A 22,338-nucleotide genomic window follows, 5' to 3' on the forward strand; every position below is an offset into this window, starting at 1 on the left:
TTCTAGTCTCTTAATCAGCCTGCTCAAAGGCTCAGGTGAGCATGCAACTTCTTTCTAGGAACTTCTATTCAGAAGAAGAAGCAGAAGGATCAAGATTATTCTCAGCTACACAGCAAGTCTAAGGCCAGCCGGGGCTCTATAAGGGACCTCTACCTCAAAACAAAATAATGATTTTTTTGTTGGCCCAGCATCATATATTCGGTCCCTGTTTGATCTCATTATGTGGTGCATTTCTGTACTTCTGTACGGTGTGGTCTCAGTTCCACATGGTGGTGTACAATTTGATGTTAGACTGGGAACTTAGCTCCTGTTGTCCTACCGATAATCACTCACAAAAGTGCAGCAGCAGAAGTCAGGCTGAGCCAGGAGTGTCTGAGGTCAGTCCACACTCCAGGTAAGAATCGGTCTCGGGAGTTGGCAGGGTGGCTGTGTGGGTAAAGGCACTTGGCACCAATCCTCACTACCTGAGATCAATCCCTGAACCCTTGTTTCTGAAGGGGAGAATAGACTGCAAGTTGTCTTATGATCACACACACACACACACACACACACACACACACACACACACATTAAATTAATGAGATTTGAAAGGGTTTGGGTTTTGTTTTAAGTTCAGTTGGCCAGGTATGGTGGTATATGCCTTTAACTCCAGCAATCAGAAGTTAGAGGCAGGCGGATCTTTTTAAGTTTGAGGATAGCCTAGTCTACATAGCAAGTAATGGGCCAGCCAGGGCTATGGTGAGACCCTATCTCAAAAAAAAAAAAAAAAAAAAAAAAAAAAAAAAAAAAAGTCAGTAGCAGTTCTATTTTCTATGGAACAGCTGCCTGGATTTGTGTGGTTCCAAAGTCCAGGTTCTGCTGAGCACAGAGGCTGCTGGGTGGGGGCATACCTACATTAACTTATCTCTTGCTTATCTTGTGGAAATAGCTATAAATCAGAGTCACCTCTAAGTGTTTTCCAAAGCTTGTTAACATGACCCCCTTTAATTTTTACGTTTATGAGTACTCTATCTGAATATACACCTGCATGCAAGAGGGCATCAGATCCCATTACAGATGGTTGTGAGCCACCACGGTTGCTGGGAATTGAACTCAAGGCCTCTGGAAGAGCAGCCAGTGCCCTTAACTGCTGAGTCATCTCTCCAGTCAGACACTTTCCTCTTTTAATTTTGTTACCTTTTTGTTTTCTTCAGAGACATGACCTCACTATGTAATTCTGGTTGTCCTGGAACTCATTATGTAGACTAGGCTTTCCAAGTACTGGAATTAAAGTCACACATTACCATGAGCAGCAACTTCCCCCTTTTGTACCTTGTTTTAAATTACATGTTTTTATTTTGTGTGGGTTCATGTAGGTGCGTGGGTGACTGCTTCCCACATGACATCTTCTCTGTCTGACAGGACTCACAGTCCTCTATCCTCCCAAGTGCTCGAATGTCCACATTACAGGTGTGTGTACCACATCAGGCACACTTTGACCTTTTGGGTGGACAGGGAGCAGAGTGAGATTTGTTTTATGAAGTACATTGTCGCTGTCTTCATTAGATTCCATTACAGATGGTTGTGAGCCACCATGTGGTTACTGGGAATTGAACTCAGGACCTCTGGAAGAACAGCCAATGCTTTTAACCGCTGAGCCATTTCTCCAGAACACAATAAGAAAATACAGCTAGAAATTGAGTCGGGTGGAGGCTGAGCCCTCAGGAACAGCTATGGGAGTTCCTACTCAAATCTTTATGTCTCCTGGCACATCCCACCCTTTCCAAGAGCAACAGTTAGGCAAGAGCTTGCCAGGTAGGCTAGGCTGCCTAGCCAGTTCATCCCAAGGGCCTGTCTATACCTCCTCAGGACCCTCATGTTTGTATAGCAAGCTCTCTACCAACTGTGCCATCTTCCTACCCTGGAGTAAACTTTAAAAACACATTAAAGGATTATGTCAGTGAAGTGCTTCCTGAACAAGCAGGAAAACCTGAGTTTAGATCACCAGCAGCCACATAAAAACCAGGTGGAGTAGCACATGCCTAGACTTCTGTCTTAGGGTTTTATTACTGTGAATAGTCTTGTAAAGGACAGCATTTACAAGATGGGTCTGGCTTACAGATTCAGAGGTTCAGTGTGTCATCATCTAAGGGCTTCTAGTGGAAGACTGACTTCCACGTAGCTAGGGTGAGGGTCATAAGCCCACGCCCACAGTGACACACCTACTCAAGGCCACACCTTCTAATCCTGCCACTCCCTGGGCAGAACACATACAAACCATCACAAATTCCATTGCTCATTATGAAGATGCTGTGCCAGGAAACATTCATGAACCTCAAAAAGACCACCAAGGTGCTGAAACCTTGTATTAGGCTCTCTTTATTCAAGCTGGAGCTTGGGCCACAGGTGGGGCTCCGAGCCCATTTTCAGGCACGCATTTATAGAGACAAGAAGGAGGTATCTAGCTTGCCATACATCTGATTGGGGGTCATTATGGCCTTTAACATAATTGGCTGGTGTTGGGAGTTAAACCACAAACTTAACTTCTGCTTTTCTATGGATTGGTGGTTGTTAGGAAGTGAAGTTCCAGGGGCAGACTTGTAACCTACAGGTGCAAATTTGTTAGGAGTAACCTGGAAACTGGTGCTAGATACCAGCCTGTTAGTTAACTTGAGTTCAACCTTAGGTCAGGTTCTCTAAGATGGAGTCTGAACCCAAAAGATTTGGTCTCTCAGAGACAGGCCAAAACAATGAAATAGGTCTCAAAAAATAAGTGTGTGTGCTTGTGTAGAATAATAGAGAAAGACACTGGATATTGATCAGGTAAGTGGACCCCACCCAAACACACACAAACATATACCACCACACACAATAAAATAAAATAAATTGACTAACATGCGCACACTCACACCCTATTCACATATGCAGTATGTATGTGTATTTGTATAGCAAGGTATAATTTAAATGGAGGCCTGGGCTATCTCCACTGACAACCCAACCCTTCGGTGTACTCCCAGTTCCCACTGCCTATAGACCCCTGTTGCAGTAAGTATTAACTATGGGGTAACCTTTTATCCTGCTCTAGTGCTGGCACCAGTAGGGCCACATGGTACTTCGGGGTATCTTTATCTCAGCGGCTCCATGCCACCCCCAAATACTTGCAGACCCAGCTTCCTTTGACCCAGGAGGTCTACTATGCCTACCCTGGCTGCTTCCTACCCAGCTGCTTCTCTACTAGTTGAGAAATTAACTCACATTCCCCACAGCCCTGTAAAAATATGACTCAACAATCAATAACTTATCAAACAGATTTATCTGTTAAATTCTCAATCCACAATCCCTCCACACAAAAAGCTTACAACCAATTGACACAAATATAAACCACCCACTTAGATAAGATAAACTGATCTGTAGAAATCCATCCCTTAGAAAGTACTCACAGCTGCACAGATCACCTTTGTCTTCTATGTTGAATCTTCTCCTCCTCCTCTTCTCCTTTCTAGACTCCCCCCCCCCCACCCTTTCTTCTTATCCAATAATAGACTTCATTTTAATCCTGGACCTGCCTTGTTGCATAAGGCCTCCTTTTAAGAAATCTCCTTCCTCAAAAAGAACTCACCAGAGAAAGCATAGATCTATTGCTCAATCTTGGTCTCCTTGTTGCTACAGGGATAGAATCCTAGGTGATTTTTGCAGCCTATACCTTTAATCCCAGTACTCAGGAGGCAGGGACAGGTGGATCTCTCACTGAGTTCCAAGGCCAGCTTGATCTACATAGAGAGTTCCAGGAAAGCCAAGGCTACACACAGATAGACCCTGTCTAATGTATGTACTAGCCTCCTCTACATAAGGAAACCAACTAGTGGGGCCTTGGCTGTGCCCTGCAGAAAGGCATCCATTCAGCTTTGGAAAAGCAAGACCCTTGGTTAAAAGTCACTGATGGAGAGTTAGGTAGGTGACCCACATCTGTAATCTCAGCAAATGGAGGCAGAAAAAGTCAAGGAGTTCAAGGTCATCCTATGCCACATAGCCAGTTCACGCCAAGACCTGGCTATGTAGCAGACTATCTCAAAATAAAGAAACAAAGACTCAAAAATAACTATTTTGTATAAGTATGACCCCACTGTCTGAGACAATGTTTTGGAATATTTGCTCTAAAAATAGTATTCATTATTTATCTAGAATTCAAACTTGGGTGTCTAGCATTTCTCTGACAATCCTACTGGAACAGAAAGTCAAGTCAGGAAGGGGTGGAGAGCAAGAGATACCAGGCTGAAGTGTCTTTCCTGAATGGGAGTAAGCCAAAAGGGCTGATGGGAAGGGGAGGATCCAAGGAACCTGACAGCAGTAAGAAATGGGAGGCTGGGTCTGCATGACTTTGCTCCCCTCCAGCCTGGCTGCAGACTCCAAAATTCCTTCCATTGCTTCCATGACTGCCTAAGCAGCTTTCCGGGAGTTTTCCTTCCCTGTGGGGCTTTGCTCTGTCTTATCAGCTTCCTCACAGAAAGTGACCTTCTTCACAGGGCCTTTTCCCTGTACTAGAGATAAAGTCTCATTCCTCTCCATTGCCTGGCCCTGACCCATCCCCTGTAGGACCAGAAATGTCCTGCAGCTCTTAGATGGGATGGGGAAGACTAGTGTGAATGATATAAGAGGACAAAAAAGATGTGGGTGGAGGGAAGACAAAGGTTCTTCCTCCTGCAAATGAGCCTTGTGTTTTCTTCACAAAAGAATACATTTAATCCTGGCAGATCTCTGAGTTTGAAGCCAACATGGTCCAAAAAGCAAGTTCCAAGCAGCCGAGCTACACAGAGAAGCCTTGTGGTGGTAAGGTAAAGAAAGGAAAAAAGAAAGGAAGAAAAAGAAAGAAAGACAGACAGACTAGAGGGAAGGAAGGGGTTTGAACATTGGGGACAATTTAGGTGAAAATGTGCATCCTAGTAAGGAAACAATGAGCATTTGATGTTAAAACCAGTTGGTAGAAGTCAATCCATCTTGAAAAGAAATGTGGAAAAATCCTGTTAATAAAATATTGGATTTTTTTGGGTAGGTGTAATGTTGCATACTTTTAATTCTTATACTCAGTAAGCATATACAGGTAGCTCTCTATTAGTTCAAGGCCAGCCTAGTCTTCATAACAGATTCCAGGACAGCCAAGGCTACATGGTAAGATTTTTGTCTCAAAAACAAGACAAAAAATAAAAATAAGGTTTAAGTTAGAAATTAATGTTATTGTATACTTGGGAAGCAGAGACAGGCAGATCTCTATGAGTTCAAGGCCAACCTGGTCTACGTACTGAGTTCCAGGACAGCCAGAGCTACATAATAGAACCATAAAAATTAACATTATTGTTAATAAAGCTTTACTTATCACTTTCCTAAAGAAACAGTGGGCTGTACACAGTGGTAATCCCTAGTACTAGCAATGCTAAAACAGAAGGATCAAATGTTCAAAGCCAGCCTGAGCTACTGAAGCTCTGAAGAAGGAAACATAGAGGATGTGTGGCTATGTTGGTAGAGTGCTGGCCTGGCACACAAGAAGCCCTAGGCTCTAACCCCAGCACATCAAGGCAAGAGATTCCATAACCCAAGGTCATCTGTGGCTGCATTGTGTGTTCTAGATCAGTGTGAGTTACACGAGTCCCTGCCTCAAAAGGGGGTGGGAAGGTAGAGTATGAGGAAGAGAGAGAATAGGGACAAGGAAGACTGGAGAGTTCTTCCCAGGAGGGGAGGGGGATGTTTGCCCCAGCCTTGGCCTGCAGGGCTTAGACCTGGCTCCTCTGTGGCTGCAAGTGAACTGATCCGAAGGTACTGCTTTTTCCAGCTCTGGCTACCGGAAGCATTAGGTTATTCCATTTATACAAAAGAACAGTCCTGTGGTGCTTTGTAAACAAACCCAACTAGAAATGGGAGTGAGTTGTGGAATACGGAAGCTGGAACTTGTCTGCCACCCAACAAGGCACAGCCAGTGCCAAGGGACCCTGTCCATCTCCTCCGACCTTCGGGATCTTCTGAGGTGCTTGTGAAAAAAGGGTGCAAATCCCAGGAGGAGATGTTTCCCTCCAGACCCGAGAGCCAGCTGTAAGCTGAGGCCCCAGGGGAGTCACTAGCCAACTCCAAGTTATAACCATTGGTGGCTGTGGGACCTTGGGGCCCATCCTTAACTACTCTGTGCCTTGGTGGTTGTGTCTGTATAAAGAAAGGTAATAATAGAATGTGTTTGTAAGGATTAAAAATAGTAGTTGTTAAGTCCTTGGGGCAGAGTTGAAAAGTCCCTTGTTACAGGTCTGGAGGACGCTTACCCAGTGACTCACCATCAGGCCTGCTTGGTGGGTTCAAGATCCGGTTTCCCTACCCTACCGCTCACCCATCTCCTGCTCCTATGCTATGAATGACTTCTTTTACCTTTTGCTTGTCCCCTACCTCAGCCTCCCAAACAGGAAGCTCCCTGTAACATTCTTTGTATATCTCTAAGAAATTCACTCTCTGAGAAGAGTCAACATTCACTGGCTTAGCCCCGCCTTATCAGGCCTGTACTGTGTTCCTAGTGTTTACCAAATTCCTACCCACCAGCTCCCAGCTGCCTCTGACAATCCTGTGACCACATCAGGCTCAATGATGTGTTGATCTTAGCACATTTCCCCCGGTGCAGGGACTGAAGCCGGTGATTAAAGCCAGGGTGTCACATATGCCAGGCAAGTGTTCCACTGTGCAGCTATGCCAGGCCCACACTGTCTCTTCCTCCTCCCACAAAAAGGAATTAGATAAACATGGCACAAAACTTGGTTTTACACTAACTACACTTCAAGTCTCAGTAGTTATAAGTGGTTAGTGGCTACCATACAGAACAACTCTATGGGGTTTATCTTTTACCTCACTATAAGGTGCCTAGCCTAACCTGCACCAGTGAGTTTTAGTTTTTGAGACTGGCTCACATGTAACCCAGGCTGGCCTAAACTAGCCTTGAATTCTTCATCCTCTTCCTTGCACCTGCTAAGTGCTAGGATTAAAAGCATGTGCCTCCTAGACCCATTCTGTGCTAGTTTGCTTTATCACGAGCACCCCTCACTCCATTGACATCGAGGTAAGAGAAATACACAGTCAGATCCAGGCATGACCACTAGATGGCATGATCTGGCTAACAATGCTTGACAACACGATAGGGGCTATTTTGCTGAGACACAGTTGGAAGAACATTCATTCACTCAGTGCTTTTGATGATGCTATGTCCAAAATCAATTAGAAGATCCCAGCCAGAATTAACAAATATAATAAAACAGACTAAATAAAGCAGGAAATATGGCTCAGTGTACTTTTGTTTCCAGTTTATTTATTATGCATGTATAGTGTGTGGATATAAGTTTAAAATGTAGTTTCCAGGCTGGAGAAATGGCTCAGTGGTTAAGAGCACTGACTGCTCTTCCATATGTCTTGAGTTCAAATCTCAGCAACCACATGGTGGCTCACACCATCTGTAATGAGATCTGATGCTTCTTCTGGTATGTCTGAATTATATATAATAAATAAATAAATCTTGTTTAAAAATGCAGTCCCTCCCCCCCCCCTTCAATCCATGCTTTATCAGAGGTTCATATTGGGCAGAGTTTAAAACTCATGTTAAAAAGCCACAAGGGGCCACCAACATGGTTCAGCAGGTAAAGGGCTTGCTACCAAACCTTGACCAAAATTGGAACCACATGGTAGGTAAAGGAGAGAACTGACTCACAAGGGAACATAGACACATCTCTGTCTCTCTGTCTCTCTGTCTCTCTGTCTCTCTCTCTCTCTCTCTCTCACACACACACACACACATACACACACACATACTAGGTTTCTCTCTTTTTATTAGTTCTTTGAGAATTTCATTCCATGTGTTTTGATCATTTTAATCCACCCCACCCACTCCTAGATTCACCCTCACTTCCCTAACCCAAACAACTTTCTTTGCTTTAAAAAACAAACAAACAAAAATCCTATCAGGTCAGAATTGTGTTGCCCACATTCCCTTAGACGCATGCACAGTGATCCACTGAGTGTGGTCAGTCTCAGGAACACATTCTTCAGGGAAACTGACTCTCCCTCACTCAGCTCTCAGGTGCCCGTAGTTCCTCCGCCAGGAGCAGCACTTCATACTCACCCCTTCCAGGCTGGATTTTGCCTGGATTAAATGAATTAATTTTTTAGTTAAAGCTACTGGGTAGAGTGGAGGAAGGATATCCTGGAAAATGTATGTTGTTGAGATCCATGGCCAACAATGTTTGAAAATGACCCTGATCTGAGGCGTTGGAAGTAGGCAGTGAGCTTGTGAAAGCTCTTGCTCAGTTGCTCAGTTCTTTTTTTTTTTTTTTTTTTTTTTTTTTTTGGATGTTTGTTTAAAACACCAAAAGCAACTTGGGGAGGAAAGGGAAGTCAGGCAGGAAGCTGGCTAGGAACTGGAGCAGAGGCCAGTGAAGAATGCTGCTTACTGACTGGCTCTCATGCTCAGAAAGACCACAGCTCAGAAAAGTCAGCTACCTCGCTTATACAGCCCAGGCCCACCTGCCTAGGGATGGTACTGCCCACAGTGGGCTGGGGCCTCCTACATCAGGTAGCAATCAAGAAGTGCTCCTCAGACAAGCCCACTAATGGGCACTGAGGTGGCAAGTCCTCAATGGCAGTTCCTTCTTCCTGGGCGTGTCGTGTTGACAACCAAGATTAGCTTCAGTTTGTTTCTGCGTTTGTGTTATTTTGAGATAAGGTCTCACTAAATTGCCCAGAGTGGCCTTGAACTCATCTGTAGACCACATAGGCCTTGAATTTGCAATCCTTCTGCCTCAGCTTCTTCAAAAGAATCAGGCAGAATCAGCATAACAGGATGTAATGATACACAACACATCTAGGACAGGGGGATTGCTGGAAGTTTGCAATGGACCTGAGTTTCCAGTGAGATACAGTCTTCAAACTTAATTCTCCACTAGGTATGGTAACACACACCTTTAATCTCTGCACTTGTTGTGCCAGGGAAATGTTAGTGATCCCCAAAAAGCATACATAGGAGCCAATATGATGAAACTCACAGCTAGCTCGATCCCCCCATCAACAAAACACCATCACACAGGACAGTTATGGTGGTGGTGGTGTAGCCCCGAATATCTATCAGGGCCAGGCTTTTTATAGTAAGCAACAAGCAGGGAGTACGTGTGTAAGCGTGTAATTGGGAAAGCCTTTAACATTGGCTAGTGCTGGGACTCATATCATAATCTTAATTTCTGCTCCCCTCTGCACTGGTGGTCCTTAGGCAGGGGTGGGCTTGCAACCTGGGGTGTAGGTTTGTTGGGAGAATAACCTGGAGATGCTGGTCTTAGCCTAGAGACTGGAGCTAGGCTCAGATTTTGTTGGGGGCAACTTGAAAACTAATGTCAGGTACCAGCCTGTTAGTTTACCTGGTTACTTATGTCAGGTTCTCTAAAATGGAGTCTGAACTTAAAAGATTTGTCATCTCACACTCAGGAGTCAAAGTCAGGTGAACCTCTGTAAATTTGAAGCCGGCTTGTTCTAGAGACCACATTCTAAGTCAGCTAGGGCTACTTGTAGTGAGCACTGTCTTTTTTTTTTTTTTTTTTTTTAAATAACCTACTTATTTTTATTTTATGTGCATTGGTGCTTTGCCTGCATTTCTGTCTGTGTGAGGAAATCTGTGTTTCAGATTTCCTGGAACTGGATTTGCAAACAGTTATGAGTTACCATGTGGGTATTGGGAACTGAACCTAGGTCTTTTGGAAGATCAGCCATTGCCCTAAATTTCTAAGCCATCTCTCCAACCCGTGAACCCTGTCTTTAGGGAGAAAAAAAAATCTCCATAATAAAAAGTTAATTTTAGTGGGGCAGTGGTGGTGTACTCCCTTTAATCCTAGCACTCAGGAGGCAAATCTCTTTGAGTTTGAGACCAGCCTCATCTATAGAACTAGTTCCAGGACAGCCAGGGCTACACACAAAGAAACCCTGTCTGGAAAAAGAAAAACAAACAAACAAAAAGCTGGGCCGTGGTGACAAACACCTTTAATGCCAACACTTGGGAGGCAGAAACAGATGGGTCTCTAAATTCAAGGTGAACCTGGACTACAGAGTAAGTCCCAGGACAGCCAGGGCTACACAGAGAAACCCTGTCTCTGGGGGCTGAAGAAATGGCTCAGTGGTTAAGAGCACTGACTGCTCTTCTAGAAGTCCTGAGTTAAAATTCTAGCAACCACATGGTGACTCACAACCATCTGTAATGAGATCTGATGACCTATTCTGGTGTGTCTGAAGACAGCTACAGGGTACTTATATATAATAGACAAATAGATAAATCTTTTTTTAAAAAACCTGTCTCAAAACAAACAAGCACAACAAAGTTAATTTTAAAAGAAGCTGAAGAAAAACGAACATATGTAAAGAGGGACACCTCTTCTAGAGAGGCTTCTCAGAGGAAGCTTCTGTGATAATATAGTGAAGGGAGCTTGCAACTGAAGGGGAAGTGTGTGTGTGTGTGTGTGTGTGTATGCATGCATGCAAGTGTGTGTGTTTGTGTGCATGTATGTGTATATATCTCTGTGTGTATGTGTGTATATATGTGTGTGTGCGTGTATACACTTGAACGAAAGTGAGCACATAGTTCCCATTCTTGAGGGTTATATTTAGGGAACAGGATGTGGGTAGGTGATGGAGATAACACTGAAACTGGACAACCTCTGAGTGTTCCAGAAACTTCAAAGAGAGAGGGTCAGGCCCCGAACACGAGACTGGGCAGGTGGCTAGGGTTGGGTCTGTGTACCTTATGGTTCTCCTTAGGGAGAGATCCTTACTGGGGGAACATAAACATGGGCCTACCTCAGGAAGAAGCCACTCTGAGCTGTGAATATGGGTTAGAAGGCTGGAGCCTGAGAGCAAGAATCCAGTAGCTAAGTCAGTCACAGGTCAAAAGGCAGCAGCAGCCAGCCCCTATTCTGATGACTCGAAGCATGCCCACCGCCATTACTCGCCATCTGTGCAGCACACCCCCCAGTTACGTTTTACTTTTTATTTAGGAATTGTGCTGTTTTGTTTGGTTTGATGTTTTTATTCATTTATTTAGATTTATTCATTTAATTTTGTGTGTATGATGTTTTGCCTGCACATATGTATGTGTACCACTTGTGCGTCAGGTACTTAGAGAAGCCAAAAGAAGGCCTTAGATCCCCTGGAACTGGGGTAATTGTGAGCTACCATGTGGGTGCTAGGAACCAAACCTGGGTTCTCTCTTCAAGAATAACAAGTATTTTTAGCCCCTGAACCATTTCTTCAGCCTCTTATTTTTGAACCAGGGACTCACGAAATCCAAGCTGGCCTCAAACTTGATCCCAATTTGTTAGAGCGTCAGAGGCAGGGTGAATTACCAAGGTTAGGAGGCAGTATATCAGATGGTGCTGGAGTAATTGTACAGGTTTGGTTCCCAGCTACCCATATGGTGTGAACATAGTGTGATTGCAGAGACCAGATTTCAGGTCTAGTAAAACCAGAGCTGAGTTCAGACTCTGTACTTCCTGGCTCTGTGATGGAGCAAGTCATTTAGCTCATCTGAGCTCAGCTTGCACATCTCTAAAAAAGAGGATGCCATCTTCTTTTTTACTGTGTTGCCATGGCAACGAATAACAATGGTCTCATGCAGGCCTTCTGCTTAGCAGAGTTTAAACTCTTGTTTTTCCTTTTCCACAACTGAACATTTATTACACTCCAATAGTCGAGCAAGGTGCTAGAGGATAGGGGTGGGGGGTGTTGGGTACAAGGAAAGAAGCATGCAGAAGCATGCAGCATTGTTCCTGCCTGAGGGGAGGTAGGTTCCTTTTGAGTCCCACATAATTTCAAGTACAAAAGTAGCACTTTCAAACCATTGTTCACTTCTGACTGTGGTGTGGTACTTTCCCCAGAGGGAGATGAAGTACTGACTGAACACTTGTGACCAGAAACACCTCCAAAAGGGAAGTCAAACTTACTATTTACTTTGCAGGGCTGGGGATCGAATCTACTGCCTTTCTGTGCCAGGCAGGTGTGCTGCGGGCTGAGCAATATCCTTAGCTAGCTCAATTTGTTTTCAGCTGCAATGGGACTGAAGGGAGAGGCACATCAGCTTCCCTGAGGTCTGAACTGCACACGCTTCAGTCTATTAGCTTCCCCAGATTGGAAGCTGGGGCCTTAATTAGTTTTAATTCCTCCCGGGGAGTATAGCATATCCCATGGGTGGGCTGGGCAGGAGGCACCTGGGACATGAGGAAATTTACTTTAAAGGATTTCTTAGATGGGCAGGGTGGCCGTTCCTGGGATTCCAAGTCTTGGGTAGGAGAGGCAGGAGGATCAGGGGTTCAAGGTTGTCATTAGTTACAAAAGGGGTTTAAAGCTACATTAGAGCCAAACTCGAACAAAACAAAGATGATTTCTCCAGAATCTGTGGGCCAGAGGACACAGGCCAGTAAACAGTACGGGCTGGCTGAGGGAAGCATGTGAAGGCAGTACTGGAAAACTGGCTTGAGGCCATATTGCTAAACCAAACTTGGTTGTATAGGTACTGGCTTTGGGCTTGTGGACTCCTGCAAGGTTTCTGTACTACTTGAGGTAGATGGGTATGAAGGGCCTGCAGTGGGACATATGTGACATTCTGATCCGTGGTGATGGCAATGAGGAATGGAAGTGTAGTACCTTGATATTCTTTCCTCACATGTTTGAGTACCTGTGAGGACCAAGTGCTGAGGGACCCTAAGGGCTTTTCCAGTCCCACACTCTCCTCACAGCTTCCCCTTCCACTGAGGGTCTTACAGCTCCCCTCTTCCACTAAGGGCATTTGCGGTCCTGCACCCTCTAGGAAGGAGTGCTGAAACTTTATGTGGGCAGCCCCTGGAATGTAGTGGAAGAACCTTAATATACAACCCAGGCGCCAAGCAGCACTTCTTCCTGGGGAGAAGTGTCTTATCTGTGTAGCCCTGGAATGTAGAGCATAGGTTCTGAGATGCAACCCACGTTGGCAGCAGCCAGCTGACTTAAAAGACAACTAAATCCACCAATACTTGAATGCGTAGCCACCATTGCTGTAGCCTACCTGTTACTAAGTGTATAAAAACTATACTGACAGAGACCTCTGGATGTAGGCCACCCCAGTGCACTAAACTAATAAACCTCTTCTTTTGCATTGATCCCTGATCTCTTGTCTCATTCATGGGAACCTCAAATAGATAGGACTCAGTTTGGGTCTTACGGTGATGTCTCCAGACTGGGGGTACAGCTATCAATCAACAGACCAGAACCCCTGCTCTTAGGAGCCCAGTGTTCCTCAGTGTCCTACTCCACTCTGAATGTCTGTGTCTTTAGTTTCCTCACAGCATACTCCTTGTCTGGTGAGGAAATTGAGGGCTTGTCCAGGGATGGGAGGTCGTGAGTTGGAAGTTTGTTGGAGAATGGGGCAAAATTTGCTTCCACAGAGGAGCAGAAAGAGGTACAGAGGTAGCCAAGAAACCTGTTTCTCTACAGTCAGGTCACTGGGTCCTCAGCTAGGAGAGAGTAGGGAGTCCTCCAGGGATGTAGGAGTAGTGGGTAGGGCATGCTGGAGACTGAATTCCACAGAGAACAGCCCTGCAGCATCTTCCAAAGGAGATGGGTGCTTTTAGATTTGTGGGTGTCTTAATTAGGATTTACTGCTGTGAACAGACACCATGACCAATGCAACTCTTATAAAAGACAACATTTATTTGGGGCTGGCTTACAGGTTCAGAGGTTCAGTCCAGTACCATCAAGGTGGGAACATGGCAGCATCCAGACAGTCATGGTGCAGGAGGAGCCGAGAGTTATACATCTTCATCCAAAGGAAGCCAGGAACAGACTGAGTATCCTCAGGCAGCTAGGAGGAGTGTCTTCAAGCCCACCCCCAGAGTGACACATTTCCTCTAACAAGTGTGTCAATATACAAACCATCACAGTGGGTTAGGAAGATCTAGAGGAGAATGCAAGTAAAGAGCCTCCTGTGGAGGAGGGAAGGCTGTGGCAAGGGTCCCAGTGAAAGACATTAAAATCTATAAAAACAAAGCCAAAGCAATGAGTGGGGAATAGGATAACAATACAGTCACCAAGAAGACTACAAGGCCCTCAGGAAAAGAAAACTAGCCCAGCATGTGAAGACACCAAGATTTCAGGTTTCGGTTTCTTTTCAAGTCTTTTTTTTTTTTTTTTTTTTTTGAGACAGGGCTTTTTTATAGCCTTGGTTGTCCTGGAACTCACTCTGTAGATCAGGCAGACATCAAAGTCAGAGATTCCCCTGCCTCTGCCTCCAGAATGCTGGGACTAAAGGAGTGAATCAGAAAGAAGCCCTTGCAGGTAAATTCTCTTCTGTCATCTACAGATGAGGAGACTGGGTCCAGGAAGATTTATCTGGTCTCTCAGTTTGAGGGTACCATCATGGCAGAGAAGGTATGGCAGCCAGAGCCTGGGGTCACACTGCGTGCATAAACAGGAAGCAGGAATCAGAGAGAGATGAATACTAGTTCTTAGGGCTCTCTCTCTGTGTCTCCTCTCTCGAGCTATCTTTCTCTCTCTCTGACTGTCTCTCTCTCTCTCTCTGTCTCTCTCTCTCTCTCTCTCTCTGAAACAAGATCTCACCATGTAAATTTGGCTGCATGAAGCTTCATGCTGGCCTCAAATTCATAAAGATTCACCAGCTTTCATATCTTCAGAGTTGGGAGTAAAGGTATATACTTGTAGTAAAAAATGTTAAAAATCCTGGTTCAGGGCTTTTTCCCTGCCTTTGGTTACTGAGATCCCAGATAAAAACACACACAGCCTTTATATTTTTAATTTGCCTAAAGCAGCACAGTAGCTGGGCAGCTGCCTATGCTCTATGCTGTTAGGATCCATTTTTTAAATGATAACCTGAGCTTTACTTGCTATGTTTCATCTTGGCTGATTTTTTTAAAGATTTATTTATTTTTAATTATGCGCGTATGTGTATGGGGCTGGGCAGGAGCCTCTGAATTCCAGAGGAAGGTATGGGATCTCCTGGAGTTGCAGGCTGTTGTGCTGGGAACCAACTTGGGTCCTCTGCATGACTAGTACATGATTTAAACCACTGTGCCATCTTTCCAGCCCCTTCATCTTAGCTGCTCTTAGCTCCAGTTGAGCAGCTCTGAGGACCATGTTTTTATGGCTCAGATAATTAATGGTGGCTCACCTTTCTCCTCTCCTGCATGTTCTTCTATTCCATGGCAGCCTCTTCCTCCTCTTCCCTCCTTGTGGTCCTCTCTCTCCAAGCCCCTGAAACCTCAACCCCACCTATGTCTCTTCTGCTCAGCTATTGGCTGTTGGCATCTTTATTTATCAATCACAATTAACTGGGGTCAGGGCCACTCAGTGTCTTCTGTGTGGACTCTCTCATCTTTGGGGTAACCAGTCTTGGGGACCTCAATATTAAAACACAAGCAGCATTAGGCCAATCTAGTACATGTACTGCTGTGTCCAGTCCTTGTTTTCTCCTTTTCTTTCTGCCTCGTACTCCAGTTCAGGGGATGACACCTCCTTCTTCTCTTAACACAGTATAGAAACTCCCTCACAAACCTGTCTAGAGATTCATCTCCTAATTAATTTTAGTCTCATTAAACTGAAAGTCAATATCAAGCATCACAAGGACGGTGAAGAGGCAAACCGGTGAGATGTGAGACTGGTGAGGTCAGCTTTGGACACACAATGTGGAAAATCCCCCAGAACAGCTACTTGGAGGTGACCAACAAGAGGGTGGCCACTGAGACTGGCCACTCATGAGGGAGTTTATGGACACATCTCTTTGGAGCAGTGAATGCACAGGCGGTACCTGAAATCTGGAGGCGGGAAGACTAGACAGGAATGGGTCAGCTAGCCATGGCAGCTTACACCTGTAATCCCATCCCAAACTTGAGAGGCAGAGGCACTAGGCCAGCCTAATGAAGAGGAGAGCCTCAACAGACAGGGTGGGAAAAGAAGGGGACATTGGCATGCTCTCCTGTCACTGCTGCTGTCTTGGGGTTTAGGGACAAGGACTAAACAGTGACAAGTAGGCTTGACCTTCAAGGGACAAGGCTTGCTGGGATGGAGAAGATAGAGCATGCCCAGAAGAGGAGCTGAGAGTAGATGGAAAGACTTCTGTTTTCCTAGAGCAATTACAATACATCCTACTGTGGAAGGTCATAGAAGACGTTAAAGGTATAAGAAACAAAATAAGTGACACCCAGTGGCATATGAACAAAATTTTTGTCCTACTTTTTCATTGCTCTGATAAAATACCATGAACAAAAGTAACTTAGTGGAAAAAGGGTTCAGTTTTAGCTCAGGTTACAGGTTTCCAGGTTACAGTCTGTTATCCTGGGAAAGTCAAGGCAGGAACTAGTCTTCTTGCTGACCCTGTCTCAAAGGAGGTGGGAAGTGTTCCTGAGGTGTATTACACTTAAGGTTTTTCTTCTAACCTGAACACACGCAGACACACACACACACACACACACACACACACCAAAAGACAGAGGGATAGAAACTCCAGGCTGGTTACTTCAAGGTTGCTTGGTTGGTTGTGACTGACAGAGCCTGTGTAGCCCAGGTTGGACTATAAATCACAGCACTTCTGCCTCATCTTCCCCAAAGCTAGTGTGGCGGTGTGAGCCAGCCTGTCCCCCTCTCCCTTGAGGTCTTCAGAGATACAGGTTGTCTTCACGTATGCTCTGCCATCTGCTTTATTATTGGTGGTGGTGATGTTGGTGTAGATGAGTGTTTGTGAATCTGAACGTATGTGTGTAGATCAGAGGACAATGTTTGGGAGTCAGTTCTTCTCCAAGGGATCCTGAGATTGAATTCTGATGGTCAGGCTGGCCCTGCTTTCAGCAGTTGAGCCTCCTTCATCACAGTACCAAAATGGCTGCTGGAGTGCCAGACAGCACAAACAGATTAGAGCAGTAAAAGCAGCTTCCTTATAGAAAGAAGGGACTTTCGAGAAAGCGAAGCTGATCTAAGTGGTGAGCACTCACAATCCCAATACTCAGGGAGGCAGGGCAGGAAGATTAGGAGTTCAGGGTCAGTCTCAAGTGTAAATCAAGTTCGAGAGGTCAGCATGTACTACATCAGAGCCTGTCTTAATCACACAACAAAAAGCTGCTCAAAGGAATGGAATGGATTTCACTGGTCGAAGGCCTTCCTAGGATGCAGAGGACCCTGGGTTTGACCAGGAACACTGAACACTACAGCTGTGTTAGGTCCCCTTTAGGGAAGGTCTCCTGTCCTGTTGCCAGACATGTGACCTGAAGCCACTGAGTTTACCTCTCAGTATTTGATTGATGGGGTCCTGTGAGAGCCCAGGGTTCTTCTATTTAAAGGACTGAGAACAGTTCCTTGCACATGTGTGCTATATAAATATTTGCTATTATTATCTCGTGGCAGGAACTGCATCACATTCCTGGGTCTAACCAAGACCCACCCACCAGGGCTGGAAAGGAACTAAAGGCTGAGCTGTTGAAAGAAGAATATGTAAAATAGAAGTTGACTAGGGAAAACTGGGGCACGGTTAGAGAATAGCCATTAGTCAACAGGCTGACAATCTCCATGTCCATGTTCTAAAAAGGAAAAAAAAAGACTATAATCAAGACGTGAACACAATTCTATTTGTATAGATTGTTTTCTTGTAAATTCTTTGGTAATAATCTCAGGTTTACAGAATTTGTTTTGTTTCATTTTCAAGACAGGGTTTCCCTGTGTAACAGTTCTGGCTGTCCTAGAACTTGCTTTGTAGATTAGACTGGCCTTGAACTCACAGATATCTTCTTGCCTCTGTCCCCCAAGAGCTGGAATTAAAGGCGTGCACCACCACAGCCAGCAGCAGAGTATTTCTGAAAAAGTACAGGAGATCCTGTACTCATTACCAGTTTTCTAAAATACTCACATTTTTCTTAACTATAAAATTAGTATGAAAGCCAGGAAATTAACACTGACCAAGTCTAGCAATAATCTGTTCCCAGGTGGATCTAGGTCCCTTTACACATCTTTGGGGAAGATTCCATTGAGCAGAATTACTTTTTCTTTTGTTTGTTTCTGGGGTCAGAGTTGAGGGCTGTCCTCATGTTAAGCATATGCTCTTGTTACTGAACTGTGCCCCTAGCCTGACATTAGAATTTTTTCTTTCTTTTTCTCTTTGTATATGTGTGTGGTATGACAGTATGTTCATGTGTCTGTACAGGTGTACATGTATGTGTGTAAGCATGCTGAGCCATCTCTAATTAATGAATGGATTAGTGTATTCATGCATATATGCAGCACTTTGGGTTGATAAGGCCTTGTATATGCTAGGCTTTACCACTGAACTACATCCCAGACTACAGGGATTTTGTTTGTTTATTTATTTATTTTTTGTTTTTCAAGGTAGGGTTTCTCTGTGTAGCTCTGGCTGTCCTGGAACTCACTCTGTAGACCAGGCTGGCCTCAAACTCACAGAGGTTCGCCTGCCTCTGCCTCCCGAAGGTTGAGATTAAAGGCCTGCAGCACCCACTACCTGGCCTGAGAGAACTTTTCATTCTTGTTTTATATAGGGCATAGCCTTCAACTCTGTGATCCTTCTGCCTCAACTTCCTGAGTGTTGCGATTATTTCATGAATCACTGCATTGGACTTTTGAGGGGAGCTATAACTTGAATTTGCTCTTAGGATAAGACAAGTGGACTTGTGCAGGAGGGTTATGGCAACGCCCCCCCTCCCCCCGGGAGTCCCTTGAAGCCAGCACTGTGTAGAGGGCCGAGCAGCCTCAGAGCTGGTGTTCTTGAAGGACATTCGCTGAAGGGAAAGGAAGTGAAGCTGGGGCCTGGGGTTCAGAATGACAGTTGTGAGTGGTAAGATGGTGATGGGAATACTGGAGCTTGACACTGCCCGACACCTGCAGATGTCACGAGAGGAGACAGGAATAGACACTTGAGAACTATGCTTTCATCAGAGAAGAGAGTGGATCCTGGAAACCTGTCATCCTCCAATCCACAGCCAGCAGATTCTATAGGGAGAAAGTGTGGCTGCTTGTTTCTGTTTGTGGTCCAATAAGATCTCCTTTTTTTTTTTGTTTGTTTGTTTGTTTGTTTTGTTCTGTTCTGTTTTGAAACAGGATTTTCTATGTAGCCCTGGCTACCCAGGTACTTACTCTGTAGACCAGGCTGGGATTAAAGGGGCACACGGCTATGCCATACTGACAAGTCTCTTCTGTAAACACTGAAACAGCTCCATCTCTTAAAGCTCCTCTCCATGGTGTTATTGATGTCATCGTTGCTCCGCCTTTACCAATGACATCCTGTCAGTCAGCCAAGCACCAGGCATCTAGCTTGAGATGATGCAAAGGTGATGTCAGACTGTCTTCCAAGGGACACAGCAGGGAGTAGGCATGAAAACATCTACCTCTACCCCTGGAATCTGCTCTGTGTGTGTGTGTGTTGTTTTGTTTTTATGTGTGTGAGTTTTCTATCTGCATCTATGTCTGTAGATAGTGTCTTTCAGACCTAGTGTCTGAGAGGCCAGAAGAGGGTGTTGGATTCTCTGGGACTGAAGTTATAGCCACATGAATGCTGGGAATCCAACTCTGGTTCTCTGGAAGAGCAACCAGTGCTCTTAACCACTAAGCCATCTCTCTATCCGTGTTTTGTGGTTTCTTTGTTTATTGAAACAGAGTCTTGCTATGTAGACTTGGATAGCCTTGAACTCACAGTAATCCTCCTGCCTCAGACTGGGATTACAGGGGTGTTCTACCATGCTTAGCTGCCCATTTGTTGTTGCTGTTTGGGGCACACATTTGTTTGCTTGCTTTAGAGACAGAATCTCACTGTGTAGCCCAGACTGACCTTGAACTCATGAGCCTTTTACCTCGGCATTCTCACTGCTGAGCTTACAGGCATGTACCATCACACATGATTGTGCTTCAGATTATTAATGGGCTTCTCCTTGAAGAGTCACAGTAACAAACTTTAGCCTCTGCAGTGCTCTGAGCTGCTCCAGGGAGAAAGAATTGCGTGGCCAAAGACCTGGAGTGTGTGAGTGCTCATGGACAGTTCTGTAGCCTTCCTGTTCTGCCCTCCTATTCGGCTTCCGTACAGCTGTCCTGCAGGGACGGATCCCATTGGTCAGGACAAGAGAGAGCCAGTCTTCTCACAGTCACAGTTCTCAGCAGCAATACATTTCCAGTCAGCCAGTCTTTCCTTCTGTCATTTGCTCATTCATTCATCAAACACTTAACGCTGACTCTGGGCCAGGTGTAGTACATCCCACTGACTCCATGGGGCTTATGTTCCAGTGAATGGGAATAACAGGTGAGAATCACAGACAATGCCCAGCTGTAAAAAGTGAAGTTTAAACACTTCTGCTCCCTTCACCTGTCATGGCATTTCTCCTGTTGCTGCAAAGAGACACCATGACCAAGGCAACTTACAGAACCATACAACTTCAGAAAGTTAGTCTATGACCATCATGGTGGAGATGGCAGCCAGCAGGCAGGCATGGAACTGGAGCAATAGCTGAGAGCTTATATGTTCAAACAACAATCACAAGGCAGAGAATGAGAGTGAGAACTAACTGGGGACAATGTGAGCTTTTGAATGTTTAGAGCCTATCCACAGTGGCACATCTCCTCCAACAAGGCCACACCTATTAATCCTTCCCAAACAGTACCACCTATGGGCCATATGGCCATATATTCAAACATGTGACCTATGGGGCCCATTCTCATTAGAACCACCACAGTAGTGTAACTAGTATAATAGAATGTTGAGGAGCAGCAGCAGAGGCTTCTGGGAGAGCCAACTATTTTTCTGTCCCTTATACCTTAATGAATTTACATTTGCAGATGCTCCCTTCTCAGCCTCTGTGTTACTGTCATCTTGGGGCATACAATTCTTTGTTGTGGTCTTGGCTTAAGTATTACAGGCTCTGAAGCATCTGCTTGTACATGCCATAGCATCCTCCCCACCCCCAAAAGACATGTAGCCACTCCCCTGCTCAAGGTGTAGATTGCTTCTCATCTTCCAAGTGGAAGGGCCATGTACAAAGGGCCTATCTCAGTTTCTTTTTCCCTTGCTGTGATAAAAACACCCTGAGAAAAACAACTCAAGGTGGAAAATGGGTTTTGTTTTGGTTTTGAGACAAGGTCTCAACGATGGATCCCTGGCTGGCCTAGATCTCACTATACAGACCAAGCTGACCTCAGACTCACAGAGATCTACCTGTCTCTACCTGGGACCAAAACAGTGGAAGGGTGTCACTTTAACTCACAGTTGAAGAGTACATTGCATCTCAGAAAGGAAGTGAAGAAAGATAGCAGAAGCCTGCAAGCAGCTGGTCACATTTCACCCATAGCAGGAAACACAGCCCAGCTCTCCTTTTAATACAGTTAGGATCACAGCTGAGGGAATGGTGCTGCCCAAGCAGCCCATAGAGGTAAGGTCATCTCACCTCAATTAGCCTAATGAAAGCAACCCCCCCACAGGCAGAGAGGCCCACCTCCCAGGGGAGTTTAGACCTCATCAAGTTGACATTAGGGATTAACTTGGTAGAGCCTAAGGTGGCAGTGACCTTGGTATTTTTGAGGGAACAAGCAACCAATCCAAAGAGATAAGTGGAAGAATGCCATTTGAGGAGGTGGAAGGCATAGACTCAGCCATCAAGTAGAGGCACTGTGGGCTGTGGATGGGACTTTGACATTTCAAAGAACATTTAGTAAGTTATTAATATGCAGATGGCACCATGCCATGCACTGGCAAGCTGAAGATGAATACATTAAATTATAGTCTCCACTCTAAAGGATAGTGAAGCCTGAAAGTACACGTCGATACAGTCAGCAAGTGGAAAGGCGTGGCATTAGTATCCTACCAAAGGGTACTGAATGCACAAGCGTGTGCTTGCATAGGAGAGCTCATGAGATCTGAATCTATGGGACAAAGAATGAACAGCACTCCAGGCAGAACACAGTGTAAACAAAGGCACCAGAGCACAAAACAATATGGTAAGTTCTAGAAACTGTGAGTAGTTAGGTATTACAGGGCAGAATGCAGGAAGAGGTGAATAGCATCCAGCTTGCTAGAACAGCAGATTCTCATTGGACAAGAGGAGAGCTACAGCAGATGTGGAGCAATCGTGGACTGTCTTCCAGAACAGACCAGAGTAGGAGAGGCTGGCTCCCTGAGCCTGCATGAGTTTGCACGGACACTCCCCTTCACTCTCTATTCCCAGCCCTGTTGTGACTCCAAGGATTTCACAAACTGCGTCTAAAGTTTATTATCTATAAATGAGTGGGGAGGGGTGTGTGCAAGCACCTGCTCATGGTGGGGCTGGGGCTGAAGTTAAAGATTAA

Source organism: Micromys minutus, assembly GCF_963924665.1.
Source record: "Micromys minutus genome assembly, chromosome: 19".
NCBI classification, from domain to species: Eukaryota; Metazoa; Chordata; class Mammalia; order Rodentia; family Muridae; genus Micromys; species Micromys minutus.